This window comes from Dasypus novemcinctus, chromosome 30 (assembly GCF_030445035.2).
Source record: "Dasypus novemcinctus isolate mDasNov1 chromosome 30, mDasNov1.1.hap2, whole genome shotgun sequence".
NCBI lineage: Eukaryota > Metazoa > Chordata > Mammalia > Cingulata > Dasypodidae > Dasypus > Dasypus novemcinctus.
The window spans coordinates 45797575-45823701 of NC_080702.1; the positions used below are offsets into that span (position 1 = coordinate 45797575).

The 26127-nt window shown below is 40.0% G+C and overlaps 1 pseudogene; it reads right to left on the bottom strand.

Annotated features, from left to right (window-relative positions):
* Positions 1-2994: 2994 nt before the first annotated feature.
* On the bottom strand, positions 2995-25250 carry LOC101425911 (vomeronasal type-2 receptor 116-like; annotated as a pseudogene).
* Between the last annotated feature and the right edge of the window lie 877 nt (positions 25251-26127).

Consider the following 26127-nt stretch of genomic DNA (forward strand, 5'->3'; position numbering starts at 1 on the left):
TGAATACCACTGATTTTACATTATTGATGGATTTATGCTTTAATAATATTTAGCAATAAAATTGATTTGTTAAAAAACAGTATTAGCCAAGTTATGGGTATACAGAACAATCATGCAGAAAATACAGGATTCCCATATATCACCATACCACCAACACTTTCCATTGGTATGGAATAATTGTTAAATTTGAAGACAGATTTTTAAATATAAGTGAGCTCTATTTCTTACTGTAATACCCAGTATTTAATGAAAGATTCTATATTCTAGGCAGTGTGTGAAGCAATTTACATGGATTACAACATAAAAAACACCCATTACAAAGACACGTGAACTATTTCCTATTATCATTATCATGTATGCTTAATTAAAGCAGTCACTGATTTGCAGAAAAATCATGTAAAGTTAAAGTGTTCCCATATATCTCTTATTCTTTTGCACTTTGCATAAGTATTCTTAGTTGCAATGGATGGAGGATTATTAAAATCGTGCTATTAACAATCATTAATAGCTTACATTAGGTGCATTCTCCACTTATATCACACTCTTACTAACATCTGCTATTAAAATGTTCTTCATTTGTGATAATACATGAAAGAACGTTCTTATAAATGCACTATTAAATAAAGTTCATCATCTACAATAATGTTCCCTGTGTTATACAGTCCTATGTGTTATTTTTATTATTTTTCCCAATAATATATAAGACCTAAAGTTTCCACTTTTAACCATACTCACCAATATAATTCAGTAGTGTTAATTAAACTCACAAGAATGTGCTACCAAAATGAGATCATTTTTATGAATATCTTCCACGTCCTTAATTGGCAATCTTTCAATGAATTCCCTTTCTTACAATAAATTTCAAACTCCTAAAATGAACTATATAACCTGTACAGGCTGACCCATGCCTGTCTATTCTCATTTCTTTTCCCTTCACTTTGGTTTCCAGTGCCTCTGTCTTCTTTAGAGCACCTGTCAAACTCAAGATCTAAGCTCAGCTTGTCCCCATGCTTGTAAAATCATTTTTTCTACATCTCTGTCCCCTTTCCCTGCCTATTCCTAAATCATTCCCATCTTCCAAGTATCTTGTCTAATTTCCTCATCATACTAGGCTTTTAACTTAGTTATGATATCTATATTAGGGCATTCACTTCTATTCTCTCATTGCATCCTGAATTTCCCTTCAAAGGCCAATGCCATCAAATCAAACTTTTCAACTAGACTAATGAAGACAATTTCTGGTTCTATGATGTTCTTTTTTGTATCTTTATAGAATAAATACTTTAAATGTATTAATGCATACATGTTGAATGAATGAACAAATGCACAGAAAATGAAATGCACACATAGCATCACAAATAAATTCACTCTCAAATTTATTCAACTAACATATTGAAGTCTAGTGTGCACAAGATCATTTGCATAGAAAATATTTCCTCTGAGGATTTAAAAAGTTAAACCCCTAATGACATTCCACAGAGGGGTAAATTCAAGGTCAGTAATTCAGTGTTAGTAATATAAACTGAAGCAGGTAAAATGGGACTTAGAAGGAGAGTGAGTAAAAATCTGATCCCATGTTCCATTTTTGGACTTCTAGTTGGCAAGTATATTCATTTCATATATTTTTGTGTGAGAATGGAGTACAAAAAATGCATTAACATGATAATGAAAATGACTGGATGAGAGCTATACCATGGTCCGCTCCACCACTGGGAAAATGCTGTGGTTCAAGATCACCATAGCCAGGAAAAGACAACTGAGTTTATATGACTAAGAGGCTTCAAAATTAGTTGGGAGGTCCTCAGAAGGGTGGTGCTAATGCACATCTCAGCAGGATCTCAGAGACAGGCAAAGGAGATACAACTCCAGCTACTGGTACTCCTGAAGGTATAGACACACCCAGGTCTTACAGTCATGGCAGATGGATCTGGAATTTGGTGCCTTGCCAGTGAGCCCTACTTTGGAATTTGTGCTCCTGAGTTAGATGGAGTTCGACTCAGATATGACTTCTCCACCCATGCCTTTTCTGACCTTTTTAATGAACCTGTGGTTGGCACTGGGGCTGGTATATGCCAAGCAGACTAGAATCTCTGGACTGTCCATGAGCTAGCTGGGCCTGAGACTCAGCAGTCTTGCAACTCCTACCCTCTGGTCCATTGGACTTTCCCAGGTCAGCTTATAGGGAGGTGAGGATGGACAACCACCACACCAAGGAACTGAGAGAGTAGAGCTGAGGGCATGAGATTCCCATCCACAATCCATGCACGATCAAAGCCTCCTCTCAATTGAGAGGTGGAGAGGGCATTGGCATCCCTAGGTCCTCAGGATAGAGAAGTAAAATATGGAGTACAGTGGACTTACTGGTATTCTATTATAGAATTATCGAGACTCTAGCAATGGGAGAAATTATGTCATTGATGTGGAGACATTGGCTGTGGGGGTTGGTGAAGGCAGGGAGAGGGAAAAGGAGGTGTGATACGGGGGCATTTTCAGGCCTTGGAATTTGTCCTGAAAGGTGTTGCAGGGACAGATGTAAGACAATATGTATCCTGCCAAAACCTACTGAATGGACTAGGAGAGAGTGTAAACTGCCATGTAAACTATAATCCTTGCTGTGTAAAAGTGCTCCAAAATGTATTAATCAATTGCAATAGAATGTACCATACTAATGAAAGAACTAATTAGTGTGGGAAAATTCGGGGTGTGGGAAGTGGAGCCTCCTATATTTTTTAACGTTATATTTTGTGTGATTAGTACATCTTTTAAAAATAAATAAGTATTTAAAAAATCAAACAGAAACAACAATAACAAAGAAAATCTTAGCAACAGAAAAGGGAGAAATCTTTGTTGTGCTTTCCAGGATAATTAGTACAAAAGGAAATTGAGAAACAAAGAAATGAAAACCAAAGTGGAAGACTATATAAATATAGTCAGAATACACAAAAGTAACTAGAATATCAGTATTCAATGTGAGATTAAATGTGACCAAAAAGAGGAACAAAAATGAAATTTAATGTTGAAAAGTTGGAAGTTTGTTGTTGTCATTCTCGTGATATTATTAGAGAGGAGAAAAATGTGATTCACTTCATAATTGATGAAGGTCAATGCAAGCAGCATGGTGTTGATTTTCTTCAGGCTTTCTATTTGTTGCAGGAAAATACTCAATTATAACTTAAGAACACTTATTGCCTCCAGAATGTGGTTTACACCATAGTGCACGCTGAGAGTTCCTATCTGGGCATAACAAAATAATATAGCACTTTGGGGCAAAGATGCAGCCTAGTAATCCAGCACTGGAAGCCAAGATGGAGAAAATCTCCACAGCTGCCCTGACCTTCCCCTTGGTGCTGTGGTAGACAGGGAGGAAAGTGACCCAAACACTGCAGAACACCAACATGCTGAAGGTCAAGAACTTGGCTTCATTAAAGGTGTCAGGCAGGTTCCTGGCCATGAAAGCTACAGTAAGGCTCCCAAGTGCCAAGCAGCCCAGGTATCCCAGGACACAGTAGAAGGCAGTGACTGAGCCCTTATTGCACTCGATGATGATATAACCAGGCTCAGAGTGTGCATCTTTATCAATGAATGTGGGAGAGGTTCCCAGCCAGATGCCACAGAGTGTCATCTGGACCAGGGAGCAAATGGGAATAATAAAGTTAGGTGCCCCTGACACCAAATACTGTCTCATCCTTCTCCCTGGAGCAGTGATCTTGAATGCCAGAACCACAGTGATTGTTTTGGCCAAGACAGTGGACACAGCCACGGTAAACACAATTGCAAATGTGATTTGTCGGAGGATGCAGGTGGCTGTGTTGGGACGACCGATGAAGAGTAAGGTGCAGAGGAAGCATAGGTTGAGGGAGATGAGGAGGATGTAGCTCAGAGTCCCATTATTGGCCTTGACGATGGGAGTGTCCTGGTGCTTCACAAAGACCCCAAGAGTAACAGCAGTGAGGAAAGAGAAACAAAGTGCTGTGCAGACCAGAGTCATCCCCAAAGGGTCTTCATAAGCCAGGAAAGTCACAACCTTTTGGATGCAGCGAGTTCTCTCACTGTTTGCATACTGATGATCTGGACATCTCACGCAGTGTTCTGTATCTGACAAGAAATGCAAATTGTCGTCAGACCATGTTCAATAATTCTCACCTATTCACTGGACCCAACAGAACAAAACTGGACCCAAATTGGTTCAGTTTGTGATGACTCTAAATAACTCCATGTTTTAATCTGCTTGTTATCCTTCCCCTAAACCTTCTTTTACACCTCTGGCTTTCTTTAAAAATTCAGTGCGTCAATTTGATAACAGTTGCACTTTATTCACTGATGAGCTTCCATTCTTTTCTTTTTTAAAATATATTTCTTCATGTGTAACATATGGTCATAAAAGTAAACAAACCATAAGTGTACGCATTAAAGAATTATGAGGAACTGAACCTGTGGGTAACAGCACACATGCCAAGCACTAGAACATACCCAGCCTTCCAGAGGCCTCTTCTCTAACCCCTCTAAATAATTTACTTCCTCTCAAATCTCCAAACAAACTACCTTCTTGAATTCTAAGCATGTAGTTTACTTCTGCTTGGGTCCTTTGACCAATATTATTTGTGAGATCCATTCATTTCACCGGATATATTTACATAGTTCTTTCACTTTTCAAAATTGTATACAAAATCACTAATACATGAACTTACACAAGAACTAAGTGTAATATAAAAGTTGTGAACTTACAAAACAAACATGCATCATATCATACAGGTTTCCCATATGTCAACACACCACCAACATGCTGCATTGTTGAGAGACAAAATTGGGGATTATGGAGAAGGTGTGCCAAATATATGGTATGGATGATGGCTGGTGGCAATATTCTGATGATATTATCTCATAATCTGTAACAAATGTTCCCCTATATTTTGGTGTGTTGATGAAAGGGTATTGTATGGGAATTCTACACATGTGCTTGATTGTTTTGTAAGTGCCAACTTAGTGAAAAATTTGTTTAAAACTAATAATTGAGTGTGTTGGTGGTAAATACTCTAAATATTATAGATGGACTATAGTTAATAGTAAGATTGTTATGATATTCTTTCATAATTTAGATTTCATTCATTTTTAAAATATATTTTTATTTTCTTTTTACAGTCTCATTAGGTGCACCCAACATATATTTCCTCTTTCCTCTACCCTCAACCACTAGTAACCTCCTCACTGCTTTCTGCTACTGGAGATTTACTCCTTTTTAACATCTCATATAAATGACATTTCACTTCCTTATTTCAAAGAGTATAATGTTTGCAAGGTCTTCCATTTAGCAGCACATCTCATAAATTCATTGTTCTTGTAGTGAAATCATACCCCATTGTTTGTATGTACCACAGTTTGTTTATCCATTCATTTATTGATAGACATTGGGTCACTTCCACATGTTGGCTATTGTGAAAAATGCTGCTATAAACATTGTGCACAATTATCTGTTTGAGAACATGTTTTCACTTTGGGTATATACAGAGAAATGGAATTAATTACCAGACCATGTGGTAATTCCACTCTTTAAGAAATTGACATATTGCTTTCTGCAGCAGCTGAACTATTTTAGATACCCACCAACAGTGTATAAGAGTTCCAATTTCTCTACATCTTTCTTGTTGTATCCTAACCTAAAATCTGCCCACTTCCCTAGTAACAGCTAACGGCACAAGACCACAAGTCCGCCCACAAGCTTCTGCCAATCCCCAGCCGTCCCGTAGCCCTCACTCTTCCTGCTCTATCCCGCCCTCCTCATTCTCTATATAAACCCCCGTACTTCCTTAATAAATTAGACTTGCTCTGCACTCCAGGCTGTCTCTGTGGTCTCTCCTTACCACGCATCCTTCCACACCTTAGAAGCCCCGCTCTGGCCCACTCCTCGCCTTGGCCTTAGAGCACCATCGTTGGCCGTGCCAGCCCCTCCGTCAACCCCCGCTGGCGCCCGACCCCTTTGGGTGCAAGCAGCCCGTCATCTGGTGCCCGAACAGGGACCCTCCGCGCTGTCCGGTTCCTGCCCGCTGCTGCCCCTCGTCTCTTCAGTCGCCACGCTTCTAAGGTAAGGACCCCTCGTTACCGGCCCCAGGCGAACGTCATGGGCCGGCACCTATCCTCCCATCAGGCGCCCCAAGTTAGGGCACTAGCTGCCTTATTTGATACAAACCAAGTTAAAGTCTCCTTGCAACAGCTCCAAAAGTACTGGGACCTTCTGTTGCCCTTTAATCCATGGCTAGCCACCTGCCACCTTTGGAGCCCAGACACTTACTCGTGTCTTATTGACCGCGTCACCTCCTCTATGGAGCACGATGGCAGGTCATTTCCCCCTGGCCTCCTGCCCACGCTCGTGGCCATCCGCGCCTGCCTACTTGGCGCGCCTGCCCCGAAAGACGCTTACCAGGTTTCCGCCGGGGCTGCTGCGCGGCCGCTCGACTGCGACCCTGATAAGGAGGACACTCCCGACTCAGATACCGAGTCCTTAGCCGAGCAGCTCAATGCCGACCTTGAGCGCCACCCTTTTCCGCCGCCCCAAGATGGCGAACTTCCCCCTTCTTCTCCACCCGAGGACGGGAAGTCCCCACCCACAAATCCTCAAGATGGCGAACTTCCGCCTTCTTCCTTGCCCAAAAAAGGGAAGCTTGAGCCTTCTGGTAAAGAGTCGGCCTCTCTCTACCCGCCTCTTCCTGCCACGTCACCATCTTGTTATAAACCGGAATAGGGGCCGCCGTCATCTTGGTATAGACAGGAAGAGAGGCCACCGCCATCTTGGTATAGACAGGAAGAGAGGCCACCGCCATCTTGGTATAGACAGGAATAGAGGCTGCCGCCATCTTGGTATAGACAGGAAGAGAGGCCGCTGCCATCTTGGTATAGACCGGAAGAGGGGCCGCCACCATCTTGCTATAAAGCGGAAAACCAACCGCCACCATCTCAACACCCACCAGCAGGAAAGCCACCATTTTGTCAGCCACCGCCATCTTATTCAACTTCATGGCAAGCCACGGATTCATGGACGCCACAACATCCTCGCGTTCTCATCCACCCGACTACTCATCTCTTCCCCTTGAATCCAGTGCCCACTGCAGCGCACCCACAAGAATGGTTCCCCTTCACCAAGGATGAGATGAAAACACTCCGCAAAGCAGTTAAAGAAGACGGAGTGGGCAGCCCCTACGCCCAACAGCTCCTTGACGAGTTGGGGGCTCAACTCGTCCTCCCTTATGACTGGATCTCCCTAGCTTGTGCTATTCTCACACCAGGCCAATTCATTGAATGGCGGGCTCACTTTCAAGCAGAGGCAGAAAAGAGCGTTGCCAAAAACGCCCGCACAGGTATCCAAGACCCACCTGACGCGTACACTGGCACCGGCAATTATGCCAATCCAGCGCAATATCGCCAGGCCCCTGCTGGGTTCTGGTTATGGCTAAAAGCCGTTGCCTTACAAGCCTATTGCAATGTTTCTACCACGCGCCCTACTAAGGTCACACAGCTTACCCAGGGCAAAGATGAAGATTTTGCCACTTTTGTAGCTCGTGTACTTGAGGCCTGTCAACGGAAAGTCACAGGAGTAGAAGCACAACTAGCCCTTGCAAAGGACCTCATTGTTGAGGGATGTCTCGATGCCTGCCGTCAAATCATCGTTACAATGAGGGACAAAGGAATCCACGATTGGGTTCTCGCCTGCCGCAACAACGACCCGCGCAAGCTCGAGGCTCTCGTCAGCACACTCTTACATAACCTTGCTCAGATTGGTCTTACTGTTCAGTCAGACAAAATTCGCCTTCAAACCCCCTTTCAGTTTTTGGGGTTCCACTTCCATCATTATGTCAAGCCAGTGGCACCAAAGCTTCGAGTCGTGCCAAAAATGTAGCTTACAGAACTGCAACAGCTCTGCGGCCAAATTAATTGGCTGCGCTCAGCTCTCCCAATCACAACAGCCCAAATGCAGCCTCTTTTCGAACTTCTTCAAACAAAGGATTTTCCCGCCGATGCAGTCGCCCGCTCCATCACCATTACCCCTGCTGCGCGAGCAGCCGTGCAAGATGTCAACGAGGCTCTCCAAGCTTGTCGTCTCGAGCGCTATGCTCCAGGACAGCCAATCCTTGCGTTGGTTCTTCCCACCCCAGTCACGCCTACTGGACTTCTTTGGCAAGATGGGCCATTGCTTTACCTACATACCTCCAAAAGCAAGCTTCCAAAAATTTGCCCTTTCACGAGGGCATGGATCACCCTCGCTTCCGATCTTGTGGGACTTTGCGTGCATACCTATGGAGTTCCTCCTTCTACAATTATCTGGCCTTTTGATGCCAAGGCCACCACCAACTTGCTCATGCACAATGAAGATATGCAAATACTTGTAGAAACATTCCGAGGCTCCTTTGACAATCACTATCCTCATCATCGACTACTTCAAGGGCTTTCACGGCTCTCACTCTCTCCTCCCCGTTCCATCCGCTGCCAGCCCGCAAGCCCATTCCGTTTGCCGCAACGGCTTTCACCGATGCTTCCAAAACCTCATACGCGGCTGTCATTTACATCTCAGGGTCACCCGAGCCGCGAACTCTTGTGTTCACAAACACATTCTCTGTTCAGGTAGGAGAGCTTCTCGCAGTCGCCACTGCTCTGCACGCCTACCCTGACCAACCACTCAACATATTCACAGACAGTCTCTACACTATGCAAGTGTGCCATGCTCTGCCGTTGGCCACCTTCTTTCCAACAAACACCACTATTGACAGAGCGCTCCAATTTCTGCAACGTCAACTAGAGTCCAGACGGTCGCCCTGGTTCATCGCTCACATTCGAAGTCACTCTAGCCTACCTGGGCCTCTTGCCCGTGGTAATGACATGGCAGACCAAGCTATCTCCTCCGCATGTTGTGTCGCGCTCTCACGTGCAAATTATCACGAAGGACTAGTCAATGAAACACGGCTCGGAGACCTTATCAACCAAGCAAAATTGCTTCATTCACAGTTCCATTTCTCCACCCGTTCCATCCACAAACTTTTCCCAGACTTACCTATAGAAACCTGCAAACACTTGGTGCGTTCCTGCCGTACATGCGCACCTCTGCTCCCCCTTGGGCCACTTCAACCCCAAGGAGCTAACCCTCAAGGCCTTCGCCCAAACTCCAGATGGCAACTAGATGTCACCCATGTTAATTCTTTCGGGCGCCTAAAATTCTTGCATGTAGCGGTAGACACCTTTTCGCACATGTGCTTTGCCATACCACAAACCGGAGAAACCGCCAAACACGCCATCAAAGCCCTTCGACAAGCCATCCTCTTCATGGGAGTCCCCTGGGACCTAAAAATAGACAATGGACCAGCATACCATAGCTCAGCTTTTGCTGCCTTTTTACAACTCTATAATATCAAACACCATTTTGGCCTCCCCTACAACCCCCAAGGACAGGGTGTTGTGGAAAGAACCAACCAGCACCTCAAGCTACTCATCCACAAGGAGCAAGCCACCTCTCCTGACAAGTCACCTACCGACATCATCACTGCCTGCCTTATACACCATAATCTTTTCTCCTTTGATAAAGAAGGCCTTTCCCCCACTCATAAGCACTGGGGTCCCACGTGGCAGCCCTCCTAGGTTCCCCTCGTGCACTGGAAAGACCCTCTCACTAACCGCTGGCAAGAGCCAGCTCCCCTCCTTGCCCAAGGGCGAGGCTTTGCTTGTGTCTTTCCAGATTCCGAGCCTCAGCCAGTGTGGATTCCTGCGCGTTGCATCCGACCCGCAACCGAAACCCTCGTGCCACCATCTGACAAACACCCTACACCGCCTGCGCTGGACAACGTCGCACCTTTTGCAGTGATCCAGTTCCAGCCCTCATTGCCGCAGCCAGAGAACGCTGCGCCTGCACCATCAAGCAACAGCCCACCACCGGGCACCCCCTCTCCGTCTGCCCCCCGAGATAACAACACCAATGGAGCAAAAACTCTATAATTGGGGTCTTAAGTTGGGGTTGGGAGTCTCTCTCCTTGTTTTGTCTCCACAGATGCCTCATCACCGCCAAATGCCACATTGCCGCCTCTGGGACGTCCTTATTGTCCTGGCTTCCCTCGTTCTCCCAGCCGCTGCCAACCCGAGTCACCAATCCTTCAATTGGACCCTCGGTCTCTGGCAGTTTGAAGAAATTCTGGCCTTCAACGTGACCGCTGGAGCCCCCTCCTTCACGCTGCACATTTGTCAGCTAGCTGGATTCAATCATACGGATGCTAAAATCTCGGGCGCTCTTCTGACTACATTTAACACTGGACACCTTAGCACTAGGTTGCCCCCCCCACCCAAGTGCTCAAGCAGCCCTAGAACTGGCCTGACCGGCCCCTACGGGTATGCTCTTTCCGGTTTTTATGTATGCCCCTCATCGGCAAGAGGCTGTCATGACCCAACACATTATTACTGCACATCCTGGGGCTGTGAAACCATAGCCCACGGCTGGTCTGCAGCCCCAAACAAAGACCCATATCTCACCCTTCAACGTAACAATGCTCGATGGGACACTATCACCCTCACAGTCAAAGACCCCAACTCAGACCTCTGGTTACAAGGTCGCACATGTGGGATCCGCCTATACATGACCAATTACGACTATGGTGCCTTTTTCATCATACTAAAGAAGCCGCCCTCTACTCCACCCCCCTCCGCCGTCGGCCCAAATCAGATTCTCAATCCTCCAAAGACACAGCCTCCTTCGCCACCCACTTCACCCTCCCCTTCGCCCAGCAACCCCCCTCTCAACCCCAAACTTCGCTTACCCCCCACTCAGTACTCCAGCCCCCTCATTAACCTAATCAGGGCTGCATACACCTCTCTAAACTCCTCCCAACCCAACCTCACTGCAAGCTGCTGGCTTTGTCTCTCCCCCTCCCTTCCTCTATATGAGCCCTTCGCCACAAATCTCATCTTCAGCAAATCCTCTAAAGATTCCCCCACCGGATGCAACTGGAACTCTTCCTCTGTACCCCTAACCTTCCAATCTGTTTCTTCCACAGGGCAATGTGTTCATTCCCGCCAAGGTTCCCATCCCCTTATGTACGCTTGCTCCAACTACTCCTCTCCCAGCGCTTCTGCCAAATTCCTAATCCCCCATAACACCACCCAATGGCTTTGTACCTCCACAGGATTAACCCCCTGCCTCAACGTCGCCACCCTCAATGCCACAAATGAAACCTGTCTGCTTATATTCCTTGCCCCACGAGTCCTTTTTCATGGAGAAGACGGCTTCTTTCTCTCTCTCCACACCCGCCACCTCTCCTCCCACATTCAAAAAAGGGAGCCTGTCACTGTCCTCACCGTCGCCACCCTCTTAGGTCTTGCTGGAGCGGGCACAGGGATCGCCGCCCTTGCCACGCAGTCCGCCTCTCTCTCCTCCCTCCGGCAGGCGGTCAATCAAGATATTACTTATCTCCAGGAAGCTGTTAAACATCTAAAAGACTTCCTTAACTCTCTCTCTGAGGTCATTCTCCAAAACCGCCGTGGCCTTGACCTCCTCCTGCTCAAAGAGGGAGGCCTCTGTGCCGCCCTTGGAGAAGAATGTTGTGTGTACGCCAATACCACCGGCCTCGCCGAAGATAGTTTGCAAAAAGTCCGCGAGGGCTTAGAGCAACCCCAAAGAGAACGCAACAGTGCGAACTACTCTTTCACACTCTTCCACTCTCTCCTCCCATACCTCCTCCCCTTTCTAGGCCCGCTAATAATAATTTTCCTAGCTCTTACCATAGGGCCCTGGGCTGTCAGGAGGATCATCCAGCTCGCCAAGGACCAAACCATCGCAATCCTCACATCCTTCGTGCTCATCCAGTACCATCAGCTCGCCACTGAAGACAGCCCCCCCAACAAGCCCTGTTCAGCCCGCCCCAAGAAGAAATCAAGAACAACCCAACACCAAAAACTTCACAACGCATCCCATTGCACCCCCAGCCCGTGCACTCCCCAACTCAGCAGCCAACCTCGCTCCCCTCCCCAGCCGAGCAGGGGGCCAAGCGGGCTCAGGTCTGAATGGCAAGCATAGCCGCACATGGTGGGGGAAGTGCGCAGCCCACCACCCGTGTGTAGCACAGCTGGTCTGTTCTGCTTGCCTGCCACCCTTTGGGCCTGCCACTCGCCCCCTGTTAGCGGCCAATATAGCCTACACACGTCCATAAGTATACCCCCCACGGATTTCCAAAAAAGAGAAATAGGGGCACTTTCTGACATTTTTTATTTTATGTTTTTAAAACATAGTCTTTGTGGATATGAAGTGTTATAATCTATTCTCTTACAATGCTGAATAGAATTCTATTAATATAACATCTTTTATTTGTCCATTTTATACTTGATGGATTTTTAGATTGTTTACGAATATTGTTTATTATTAAATCTACTGCCATGAACATAATTTCATAAAATGTTATGCTATAATTTTGGACCATATAATAAACAAATATTCGCCATTGCAAGTAAGACCAAAGAGCTTCCCAAAGTTTTACACCAATTTACCATCCAGTTGTTCCATATTCTCTTCAACAATGGACATAGTAATAATGTTTAATTTTAGCTTTTATGGGGATGTTTGAAGTTATTTTATTATGCTTTTTAAATGTAATTTCCTTGTGAATAATTAATTAAGGACTATCACATATGTGCACTGTGTGCTTGGTGATATTTTGGTAATGAGGCCTTGTTCACACATTGAACTATTTTCCTAATGAAATTTTTGCTTCTCTTGTTTCTGTAGGAGCTCCCTGTATATTCTTGATATAATTAATTGTTGACTAGATCTATTTTAAAAAATTTAATACACTTGTGTCTTGGCCATTCATTGATGAACAGAAAATAACAGTATTAGTGTAGTTAACATTTATTAAATGTTACATTTGTTTTATTTAAGAAATTTTCGACTTTGAAGATGAAAATATTCTTCTTTACGTTTCTTTAATATTTTTATTTTTACATTTAGAATTCCAATTTGTCTGATTTTAATGAATCTTTATGTGACCAGTTTGTTTCTGGATATGCCATTTGGATTTTTTTTTTCTTTTCTATCCTGTGCTGAAACAACATTATTGTGACATTATAAGAAATGATGCAGGTAGAATAAGTATTTCAATTTCACTTTGTCTTAAAGTTTGTCTTAGCTAAGTTTTTGTCCTCTTTGATTTCATATGAATGATTTAATAAGTTTCAATTGCCTCAAAAAAGTTGTGATTTTAACAGCAATTGCATTGAATCAATTTGAAGTATATTGATACCTTTACAAAATTGAATACTTTCACTCATGAATATAGTTTTTCCCTCCATTTATTTAGTCTTCTTTAAATTTTTCTAAATGATTTTCTGTATCTTCATGTGTAGAAGTCTTTCAACACTTTGCTTAATATTATTTTTAGGCATTTAACAGTTTCAAGATATTGTAAATATCATCCTAACAATTTCATTTTAGAAAGCCCTATGACTTGCATATATAAGAAGGATTTATATTACGCTTGTATTCAGACCACTAATAACAATTTATAAAATCTTCCCAATTTTAGACTTGCACAATAAAATCCTTCACAAATTATGTCAACTATAGTTTATCCTTTCTCATAATTATTCCTTCCAATTCTTTTCCTGCCAATATTTCATTGGGAAAGAACCCCAGTATATTGGTAGCTGTGTGAATATTGTAGATTTTTGTCTCATTATTGATCTCCCAGGGATGAATGCTTCCAAATAATGATACTTGTTAATTTTCAGGATATGTCTTTTAAGGGATTAAGATGATTCCCTTCGTTTCCTTTTTGATAAGTGCTATTTTTGTTGTTTGTTTTAAAAACACTGGTGGGTGTTGAATTTTATTAAATGTTTTCCTGCATTCATCTAGATGACTGTTTCTACTTTTCAGGGGCATATGTACTGAATTACCTTGCTGCCCTGAGAACAGATCTTTATAAAATATGCTGGAAACTTAGACTGCAATTTTTTTCTTTAGTTTGTGAGTTTATGTTTAAAAAGCAAGACACCTGTAAATTTTCTATCTTGTAATGACCTTATAAGATATTGAAATATAAGGTAAACACTAATCATAACATGATTTGAGAAGTTTTCCGATTTCTTTCCTATTCCTTGTGAGAGTTTAAGTAATTATTATTTTTGCCTTGAAAGTTTGGTGGAATTCCCAAATATAGCCATTGCTCAATATAAAAATGTATGAAAATGTTTTAAACTATGAATTCAATAACTGAAGGAGACATGAAACTTTTGAGATATTTCATTTTTTCTTGGGACATGTTTTGATAACTCTTAGTTTTCTGGGAATTTGTGTATATAATTTACATTTTCAAATGTATTGGCATGAAAATATTTATACTAGCTTTTTATGTTACAAAATTCTGCACAGAGGGCAACTTTTAAGTCCTGGTATTACATATTTTGCAAATTTCAATTTTTTTAATACACCATTCTAGGGATTATTATTATTTTTTCTAATTCTGGAGTTAACTTTATCTTTTTATCCTATCTATATTGTCCTTTATTATGTTTCTTTCTTATATTCATATTTTCTATCTTGTCTTTTATTTATGATTTATTTGCTTTTATTATTTTAATTTTTGATGAATACTTAGATGTTCAGCTTTTTTCATTTAAATAAATATACTAAACTATTTAATATTATATATTCTAGTATTATACAATTTTCTCTGAAATAGTTAGCTTTAGCGCTATACCACTGAATTGAAATGCAGCATTTTCAATTTCAAAATTTTCATAAAATCTATTGTATTATCTAAATTAAATGAGTTGCCAAAAAGTATGTTTCTTAATCTTCAAACATGTGGGAATTGAAGTTGATGATTAATGCATTCTTTATATGTGCACATGAATCATATACTTGAAACTATTTTGTGCTGATGTGTACATGGATCATTTTCCCATATTGACTAATTGCAAGGTTATATCATTAGTCTGAACACATCTCCAAAACATAAAATAATAGTGTTTTGGAAAATTTAACTGCATATTAATCAAGAAATGATCATCAGAAATTCCCCACTGAAGATGCCATTTCAACAGGTAATATCATGAATATGGTAAATTTTTAGAATTGTATTATGAAGAAAATATGGCACATTGATTTTCTGTCACATTTCTGTGTTTCCGTCACTATCCTCAAAGTTTTCTGTGATTTAGTCATACCGATCCTTTGTTTTGCAGCTCTCTGAATCTATGAACAATACATGCAGTGGTGATTTGCCTTTCTCTCATTCATAAGAATTCTCCCAAGAGTTTATTGCCCCTTTATTCATCTTAGATAATACTAATGCTACTGCCTCTTGAAAAACTCCTTGGAACCACTTGTCCCAATGAAATTGCAGGCCCTTAAGACTCTATACATGCACTAATTGCAGGCTTTAAGGATGTACACAAAGTATCCCTATGTGTTGTCCCCTCAGTTAGCTGTGAACTATGTATGAGAAAGCAGAAAGTGAAACTTACCTGTGTCATTGGAAATCTCATTCTCTGGGCATGCAGTACAAAGAAAGCAGCAGGCAGGCTTTCCCAACTGAGAGGTTTTGCTGAATCCAGGAATACACTTCTCACTGCATACTGAGTGGGGAGTCTGGGAAGAAAATAAAAATGTGTTAACAACTGTGACTTTCATTCTCCAAAATATAAGACTGCTAGTGGTATTGACTCAAACACAAATTTAAATTATAAATACATAAATCAATTTATCTAGAAGGATTTCATTTTCATTGTAACATGTGAAGTACATAATAATTTACAAATACATTATTTGAATAAATGTGTTCTTACCATCCATTTGACACTGGGTAAGAAAAATTTTCAAGTTGGAAGGTAAGATGTTAAATACCCACATGTGGCAATTTACTAAACAGTAAGGAAGAAGAAATCCCCTATAAAGAGATTTTCTTATATGTAATACAAAATATGATACCTGAGACATACTCACCTCTGAAAATCCTGCGTTCCACTCAATCATCTCCTCAGATATTGAAAATTGTTGATCATGTGGCACATCTGAGGCAAATTGTCCTACTTTAACTTTTAGAGCAAAACTTTCAGGGAAATTCCAAAAGTTAAGAATGTCAAACGGGGCCTCCAATTTCCTTGCCTCATCCAAAATCATGCAGTCACCAACAGGATTTTTAAATTGTATGTTTTTCAGAAATGGGTGCAGCTAAAAGAGACATCATTTTGTGAGGGAGTTTGTCCAAAGATTAAAGATTGAAAACCCAAATTAGGGAACATACATGAACCTATGTGAGCCCTGCTTCAAAATGCAAATTAATTATTAGCATCTAATGAACTAAAAGAAATAAAAGTGAATGGAGGGAAGATGGGAAAATATGGTGGCCGAGTAAGAAGTTACAAATGTCAGCTTGTCCTACAAGGCAATTAAGAATCGCCCAGAACTATCTAAAGCACCTGTTTTGGGGGTACCTGGAGGACTGTGGAGCAGCCTGCAACATCTTTGAAATTGGAAGCACCACTTTGTAAAAATGGCAGAGGAAGAGACTTGGGTGTCAACTTCAGCTCCTGATTATTACACTCAACTGGATAAAGTATAATCCTAAAACAGCTAAAGTTTGAAACTGCCCAAGTCAGGAAAAGAACAGTAGCCTCCCTTTTAAATCTCTCTGGCATGATGGGAGGCAGGGTTGACAGAAAATCACAGTGAAGGTAGGGACTGGCTTCTTTCCACCAGAATTGAATAGCAGCCCTAGCCTAGGCTCCAGCCCCAGCTCTGGCAGGGAGGGAGCTGGGGAGACCTGGAAATCCTCTCCCTGTAACCACAGGTGATTTTGACAAGTACAGAATGAATAGTTGGAAGGCTTGGACTGCTGTTTTGTAATCACTTTCAATTCCATCTTCACCTTTGCTCCCCAAATAGGATAGGAGGGGAGCTGGTTTTCCCCAGCCTTTCTGGGCAATGGTAGGCACTTTTGGATTGCATAGACTGAACTGATGAGGATCTTTTGATCTGCCCCCAACTCCCAATAGTTAAGGAAGGGTCTGATGTTTCCACAGCCTTTCTAGGCAACGGCAGGCACTTACAGGTTGCATGGTCTGAACATTTGGTCACCTGTGGGTACACTCCTGTGACCCAAAAGGATAGGAGGATGCTGGCATTTTGTCAGTCTCTCTGGGCAATGGAAGACACTTCTGGCATGCATGGAATGAACTGTTAGGTGCCTCTGGATCCACCCCCACATGCTCCAAGATTTAGAGGGTACTGGTGTTTCCTCAGCCACTCCAGGTATTGGTAGGCACAGGCTAAACTGGAGGGTGTCAGTGATTCTGGTCTCACCCCTAAACAGCAGTTCCTCAGGGCAACTGCAGCCATATTTAGCCCAAATGAATATGATTGTTGGGCACTCCAGAGGGTCTTTCCCCACCCCCAGGAGGGAGAGGTCCTGGAGCTATGTCAGTCTACCTTGGCCTCACATTTTGAACCTACATGGCATAGACTGAAGCCCATACCTGAATCTCTACCCCCACCCTACCAGGGGAGGAAGGGTCCTGATGCTTCATCAGTCTCTTTGGGCAACTACAGACAATCTTTGCCTGAACATCTTGGATTATTATGCATGGCTGAGGTTCTGTCCCTACTCGTGGCAGAGAAGAAATATTAGAGAAGCTTAATCAGCACCAGGGCAACAAAAGCAGCTTACGCCTACAAGCTTACAGCATCAAGTTCACCCTTAGCTTCTATACAACACCACCAAAAGAGAAAAGGCAATAAGGGTTTAGAGTAAAAGCAGAACCTGCAGCCATTATAAGTAAATCTTGTAAGGCAGATACCAAGGTACCAAAACAAACAAACAATCAAAAAGAATACAATCCAGAACAAGAAACAGGAAGATATGAGCCATTTAAAGGATCAAGATAACCCTCCAGATGACAAAGGATTTGACACTACTAATCCTAGACTTCAAACAAATCTCCTTAATAAATTCAATGAGATGGATAAAGGGATTAAGGACATTAAGAAGACACTGTGTGAGCACAAAGAAAAAATTGAAAGTATTCATAGAAAAACAACAGGTTCTATGAGAATGATTCAATAAATGAAATTAAACACATACTGGAGGCATATAACATCAGATTTGAGGAGGGAAAAGAAAAGTTCATTGAACTTGAAGGTATCACTTCTAAAAGTAAACATACAAAAGAACAAAGATAGGAAAGAACAGAAATAATTAACTGAGTCTCATTCAACTAAATGGCAGAAAGAGACATGGAACGATATATATCATTTATTTTCCAGCAGGAGCAGATAAGGGAACAGGGACAGGATTATTTGAAGAAATAATAGTAGAAAATTTCACAATCCTATTGAAGAACTTAGATATCCATGTCCAAGATGCACAATATACTGCCATCTAAATAAATCCAAACAAACCACCTCCAAAACATACAGTAATCAGAATGTCAAATACCAAAAATGACAAGGGAATTCTGAGAGCAGTAAAAGAAAAGTGATATATAACATAAAAGGGATACCAAATTAAATTGATGATTTCTCCTTGAAAACAATGGATAAAATAAGAAAGCGACAGGATATATTTAAGATACTGCATGAGAAAAAATACCAGCCAAGACTTTATATCTGGTGAGACTTTTCAAAAATGAGGGTGAGTTTAGAATAGCCATAGAAAAACAGTAGCTGAGAGAGTTTATTACAGAGACTAGCATTATAGGAAATACTCAAGAGAGTGCTAGAGTCTGAAAAGAAACAAAAGGAGACAGTCTTGAAAGAGAGTCTAGAAATGAAGATTATATCAGTGTAATTAAGTAAAAGTGCCGAAAGAGTGGTGAAAATAAAATATGATTAATAAAACCCAAAGCTTAAAAAGGGTTAAATAAGAACTGATTTTACTGGAATAACATTAAATATTCATGGATTAAAGTCCCAGTCAAAAGTCACAGAATGATGGAATGGATAAGAAAATATGAGCCATTTATAGGTTGTCTATAAGAGTCTCACCTTAAAACCCAGATACAAAGAGACTGAACATGAAAGACTAGAAAAAGATATTCCCTGCATGCAGTAAACAAAAAAAGAATGCTTGAGTAGCTCTACTCATATTGGATGGAATAGACTTTAAAAGCAAAGTTTTCATTACAGTCAAGGAAGGACATTATATATTAATAAAAGTTACAATACACCATGAAGAAGTAATAGTCATAAATGTATGTAGACCTAAGCAATATGTCCCAAGGTACATAGCAAAACTGAAAGGAGAAAAGTTAGCTCTACAATAATAGTGAAGACTTCAATACACCACTCCCAGCATTGGAGAGAACATTTGCACAGAGGATAGATGAAGAAACAAAGTGCTTGAATAATATGACAAATGGTTTAAATCCACTGGATATATACAGTGCTATGCATCCAAATACAGCAGGGTACACATTCTTTTCAAGTGCTCATGGATCTTTTTTCAGAAAGACTGTATGATGGATCACAAAGCAGATCTCAATAAATTCAACAAGATCTAAATTATACAAAACACTTTCTCTGATAATAATGGAATGAAGCTGGAAATTCACTAGAGGCGAAAAAGTGGGAAATTTACAAATATGTGAACATTAAACATCACACTTTTAAATATTCTGGGGGTCAAATATGAAATTTTGAGTAAATCCACAAATAGCATGACATGAATGGAAATAAGAACACAACATATCTGAACCTATTGGATGCAATCAAGGCAGTGCTGAGAAGGAAATTTAAAGTCCTCAATGCTTACATTTAAAGGAAGAAAGAATTAAAGTCAATAAGCTAACCCCTCAGCTGGAGAAACTAGGACAGCAAAGTAGTGAAAAAGCAAGGAGAAGGAAAAAAAGAAAGATGAGAAGAGAAATAAAAGAATTTGACAACAACAACAGAAAAACTAAATAGAATTAACAAAACCAAAATTTGGTTCTTCAGGAAGATAAACAAAATTGACAAACACATATGTAGACTGCTAAAGGAAAAAATAGAGAAGGTACAAATAAATGAAATACAAAATGAAAATGGAGACATTACTACCGACCACACAGAAATAAAAAAAAACATCATAAGGGGATCCTATGAACAATATATGCCAGAAAATCAGACAATTTAGAGGAAAGGAATAAATTCCTAGTAATGTGCAAACTATGCTGTTTCTAAATGAAATAGAAGACCTCAACAAACTAATCACAAATAAAAAGATTGAAGCAATCACCAAAAAAAAAAAAAAAAAAAACACCAAAATGAAAATCCCATGACCAGATGGTTTCACAGGTGAGTTCTTCCTAGCATTCAAAGAAAATTTAATAGCAATCTTACTCAAGTGTCTCCAAAAGTTTGAACAACAAGGAATGATTCCAAACTCATTCTAGGAAGTCAATATCACCCTCATAGCAAAGCCAGATAAAGATCTTTGGAAAAAAGAAAATTACAATCCCATTTCTCTAATGAGTACGGATGCAAATATCCTCAAGAAAAACACTGGATAATTGAATTCATTGACACATTAAAAGAATTATTCATCATGATAAAGTGGGTTTTAATGAAGCATGAAAGTGTGGTCCAACACCAGAAAAACAATCAACATAGCACAGCATATTAATAAATCAAAGATGAAAAATCATATGACTTTATTGATTGATGCAGTAAAGGCATTTTAACAAAACAAAGCATCTCTTCAAGATAAAAATATTACAGAAGATAGGAGTTGAAGGAAACTTTCTCAACATGATAAAGGTCATATAAGAAAAACCTTCAGCTAACATTGTAGTCAAAGATGAAAGACTGAAAGCTTTCAAAGTGAGACCATGAAGAAGTAAAGAGTGCCGACTGTCATTGTTGATTTTCAATATACTGCTACAGATTCTAGGTATAATGATCAGGCAAAAAGTAAATAAAAAGCATCCAAATGGAAAAGGAAGAAGTCAAATTTCACTACTGCAGGTGATATAATCTTATATCTACTACATCCAAAAAATCTACAATAAAGTTGCAGGAGCTAATAAAAAGTTTCAGTAGATTGTGAGGATACAAGATCAATATGCATAAATGAGTGGTATGTCTATACAATTGTAATGTCACAATTGGAAGGATGAAGTAAAAATTTCCATTTAAAATAGCAAATAAGAGAATCTCATGTTTAGGAATAAATTTCAACATAAAGTAAAACACATATTCATAAAACTATAATGCATTGTTAAGAGAATTTTTAAAAAGACATAAAAAATTGGAAGATATTTCCATGCTCATGGATTGGAAGACTATATATAATTAAGATGCCAATTTAACCAAATTTTTATACAGCATTAATGCAATCCCAATAAGAATTCAACCAGCATTTTTTTCAAAAAAGTGGAAAACACGTTTACAAAATTTTATTTGGAAGGGTAAGGATCCACAAATGGCCAGAAACATGTTCAAAAGGAAAAGTAAAGTTGGAGGACTCTCACATCCAGACTTAAAATCATATTGCCTACCTACAGTGGTAGCAATATCATGGAACAGGCATAAAGATACACACATAGACCAATGGAAATGAACTGACTATTCAGAAACTCACCCACACATCTGTGGTCCAGTGATTTTTGAGAACCCGCCCTGTGGGGCAAAACAGCCTATTCAGCAAAAGGTGCTGGGAGACTGGATATCCATAGCCAAAATAAAGAAACAGGACGCTTATCTCATACATTGCACAAAAATTAACAAAAAATGGATGAAAGGAAAGCAAACCATAAGCTTCTCAGGGAAATGTTGAAAAATGCCTTCAGGATCTGGAAGTAAGCGATACATTCTTAAACCTTACACTGAAAGCACAAGCATCAAAGAAAAATATGAATAAATGGGACATCCTGAAACCTAAACACTTTTGTGATTCAAAGGAAATTGCCAGGAAACTGAAAAGGCAGCCTGTTAAATGGGAGAAAATATTTGGAGACAAGATATGTGATAAAGGTATAATTTCCATTCAATTTAAAGAGATCATTCAACTTAACAGTAAAAGAGGAAGGGATCCAAATTAAAAATGGGCTAAAGATTTAAAAAGCCATTTCTCCAAAGAGGACATTGGAAATTCAAATGGACAAAAAGAACATTAAAAAAAGTCCCATGATACTAACTATCAGGGAAATGTAAATCAAAATGACAATGAGGTACTATCTCACACTTAATAGGACAGTCATTATTTCTTAAATTAGAATGCAATAAGTGCTGGGAGGATGTGGAGAAATAGGAGCACTCATTCACTGTTGGTGGGACTGTAAAATGGTGCAGTCTCTGTGGAAGACAGTTTGGCAGTTCCTTAGGAATTTAAATATAGAAGGGCTGTATGACCCAGCATTTCTTTACTAGGAATATAACTGGAAGAACTGAATATTGTGAGACACACAGACATCTGCAGAGCAATGTTCATAGTGGCATTATTCACAATTACCAAAAGGTGAAAATGATCCAAGCGTCCATCAACCGATGAATGGTAAACAAAATCTGGTATATACCTATGCTGGAATACAATGCTGTGGTTACCAGCATTACTGTATTATTCTCAACTCAATGCCAAAAATATACTGTGTTGATAATGGTAAGGTATGGAAAAGATTGACAAACATACACTCTGGACAATAATTGTTGATAACAGTCTGATACTATTATCTCATAATCCATATTAAATATTCCACCACTGTGTGATGTGTTGGTGAATATATGTTGTATGGGAATTCTGAACACATGTATGATTGTTTTGTAACTTCACAACCTCTATAATGAAAAAACTTAAAAAATAATGTGGTGGTTTGGGGGAAAATACACAAATATAAGATATGGACTATAATTATTAGTAATATTTTGATGACATCCTTGCATAGATTGTAACAAATGTTTCAAAACAATGCAAGATGTTGGTGGTGGTATGATGTATGGGACCAATGTATGATATGCATGGTTGTTTTGTAAGTTCATAGCTTTTACTATACACTTAATGTTATTGCATTTTCATGTATGAATATTTCAATAAAATAAAATGTATGGAGGTCTAACATGTCATAAGTCAATAAAATAATAATCAGCTTGGGCAGAAAACTTTAAAGACAAGATAATAAAACAATCTATAGATGTGGGTTGCAGAAAATCTTAAGGTAGATTATACCTAACCATACTCATTTACTCTTTGAATTCTCCCAGAGTATCATATTGCAAAGCATGGTTAGCAATATCTAAAGTGGTTGTAGAACTAAATGTGATAATATAAGTATAATACACAGCACTGTCTAAGAAGTCTAAAAAGAATTAATTCCTGTTGTCATTTAAGTGCCTCATGGAAGATGTCTTGATATTTACTATTTAAAACATTAGTTGGGAAGGGTTTTGATGTCCTTAGTAACAAAAATTTTGAGTTTGATTCTAAACTCATTTCCACCATGCCAATGGCATTTTCTTTTTGATGACCATTTCTACCTAAGACTAGATTTACCTCCTAGACACTAAAACAAGTACAGTGAATTCTGGAATTTTGGAGAAAGAACCCTAATCTATAAACTTGAGCACATACGGCACTCTAAGAAAGTCACATTTATGATGTGTTCTAAAAAACACATGCTAGCAAAAGGAGGAGACATTACCTGCCAAGGCTCAACAATAAGCCCATCTCCATTACCCACTGACTGCATTTCTACTTGTTGAAGAAGCATTTCCTGAAGGCTCTAAGCTACAGCATACACTGCATTATATACATTATAACTTCCTTCATTCAAGTCCTTGTCAAACTGCCACCAAGGCATCAACTCCAAGGAGGCATTGGGAGGACAATTTTCCAGAGTGTTACAGTCAGACTCTGAAAGCAAGCAATCAAAAGAGATGAACCACAATTTAGTAAGGTAAAAGTCTTCTGGGTATTTTACAGGGTTAACAGTCTGGATAAAAGTTTTGAAACCAGGTATCTCACCATGGTGCTGTGAAAAAATGAGAGTCCCATGGAATGAGTCAAGGAAAAAGTCTCCTTTACTTGTGATAACATCCCATTTCGAGGTTGTGATCCAGACTTTCCCTATCACTAACAATTCCCATTTACAAAAACTCAAACCCATTAATGAGTCAGAGTCACCATAAATGACAACCACTTTCGCTGATGATTCTTTGATATGTAAATAATACGGCCAGTCCAATGAGAAATATGATCTCTCAGTGACGCGGATCATTTCCACAAAGGCTGCACAGACTCCATTTCTGTCCATCTCTTCTCTCAAGTCCCATAGAAACTGGATACCTCTCTTGTCTTCTGAGATGACTAGCCCCACCCAGGTCCAGTTGAAATGCAGCATCAGTGAAACCATGCCAAGGGCCAGAAAGGTATCCTTGGGAGCCATCTGATAGATTGATGGAAACTGGCCTTCATCACTCAGATTAGGATCATAAAAGCCATAGGTAAGCTACAGAGTAAGGAGAAATTAAATCCATATGAAGAAGAGAATTGGTGAACTACCCTTTCAAACCCAATAAATATTAAGCATTCTTAGAAACAGAGAAGGAAAGATTTGTACTTTCTATTTTCTAATCATCTTCTAATTCCTGGGAGAGTTCTAGAAAATAATTCATCAGTATTTGAGGTCTGGGGAACTCCTTTGTCTCTTCCCCCATTGCCTGTTTTGTTTTTTTGTTTTTTTCCCTTCCTTATCTTTTTTAAATGTTACATTAAAAAAATATGAGGTTCCCATAAACCCCCCATGTCCCTCACCTCCCTTGCATTGATATTTGTTCCATATAAAGGTCATGTGCTCATCCCACCAACTCTCTGTATAATGGTCACACCCTTTCAGAGATGCACAAACACGATTCCATATTTGAACTTTCCTTTTAAGTTTCCTGAAAATTGCAACAAAGGATACTTGATTTAATCTCCCCCCGCTCCACTCAGGCTTACCTGTGGAATTTTGTAGAGTTCCAGCAGTGTCCCAACCTGAACGGAAAGTGCCCATGTTATTCCTCTAAGGGCTGCTACCAACTTGCTTTCTTTCCTACAGTTGTAATTAGGGTTGTACTTGTCCGGCCCAGATTGCCAAGTGATGGGACTTTCCAAAGTCCTCTGTTCACTGTGCAGGCCATTATAGATATCAAATCCCAGGGAAATACTGGGTAATAGATTGGGGTTCCTGTTGATCTCTTCGATTGCAAAAAGCATGGCCAGAACATACTGGTAGTTCTTGGTTAGAAACCTTTGTGGTGGGCACAGGGATATGTAGGTGAAAGACACAAATCATGATTATCTACCAATCAAATTCAATGACCAAATTAAGGAGGAAAACACACTGAAGTCATTCTAGACAGAGTCTTCTGAATCCACAGAATTTTAGCTAAAGCTAAAACCTAAAAATTTCTATAAAGCCCTAACTGAATTCAACCTATGTGGGGAAAGGTGGGAGTAGCGACAATGGAAAGTGTAATTAGTGGAAAAGCAGACCACCTTCATGGTAGGATTTGTTCTTTAATTCAGGAACCAAAATCATTTTTTCATATTAATATATTATTAAATGGTTTGTACAATGTTATCAATATTGTCATGAGTTTGAAGAGGGATTAATTCCAACTAAAGCGTGAATCTCCTTAACCTATCAGATCTACAAAACAGGCAGAAATGGATGGGACAGACAGAGTGACCCACAGAAGACTGACCTTCAATTAGCTTAAACATCTACCCCACCAAGTTTTGGATCTTTCATCATCAAAAATCAATGAACTGTGAAGAGCCTCAGTGACCCAGTGAAGGAAGAATCAGGCAAGGCAGGAAGATTTGGGAGAAAAAAAATGATGAAGGAGGAGGAATTGAATATTATGTTTACTTAATAGGAGAGGAAAAACATTAGGGTCTAAGACCAACAGCATCATAAATTCTAAAAAGTCTATCATCTGTTTGCTAACTAAAAAAATAAAATCCTATTATTAATAATTAATCAAGATTTTTTTCAGGGGTACTTTCTCCAAATAATCCTTATTCTTTTCATCTTTTCTGCAGCTTGTACTAAGTTCCCATTTATTTATTAGGAAATCATCGTCCAGACCAAAGGAAATACCTTTCATTTTTATTACTTTTATCTGAAATTTCAATAAAAATAAAAATATCTTGT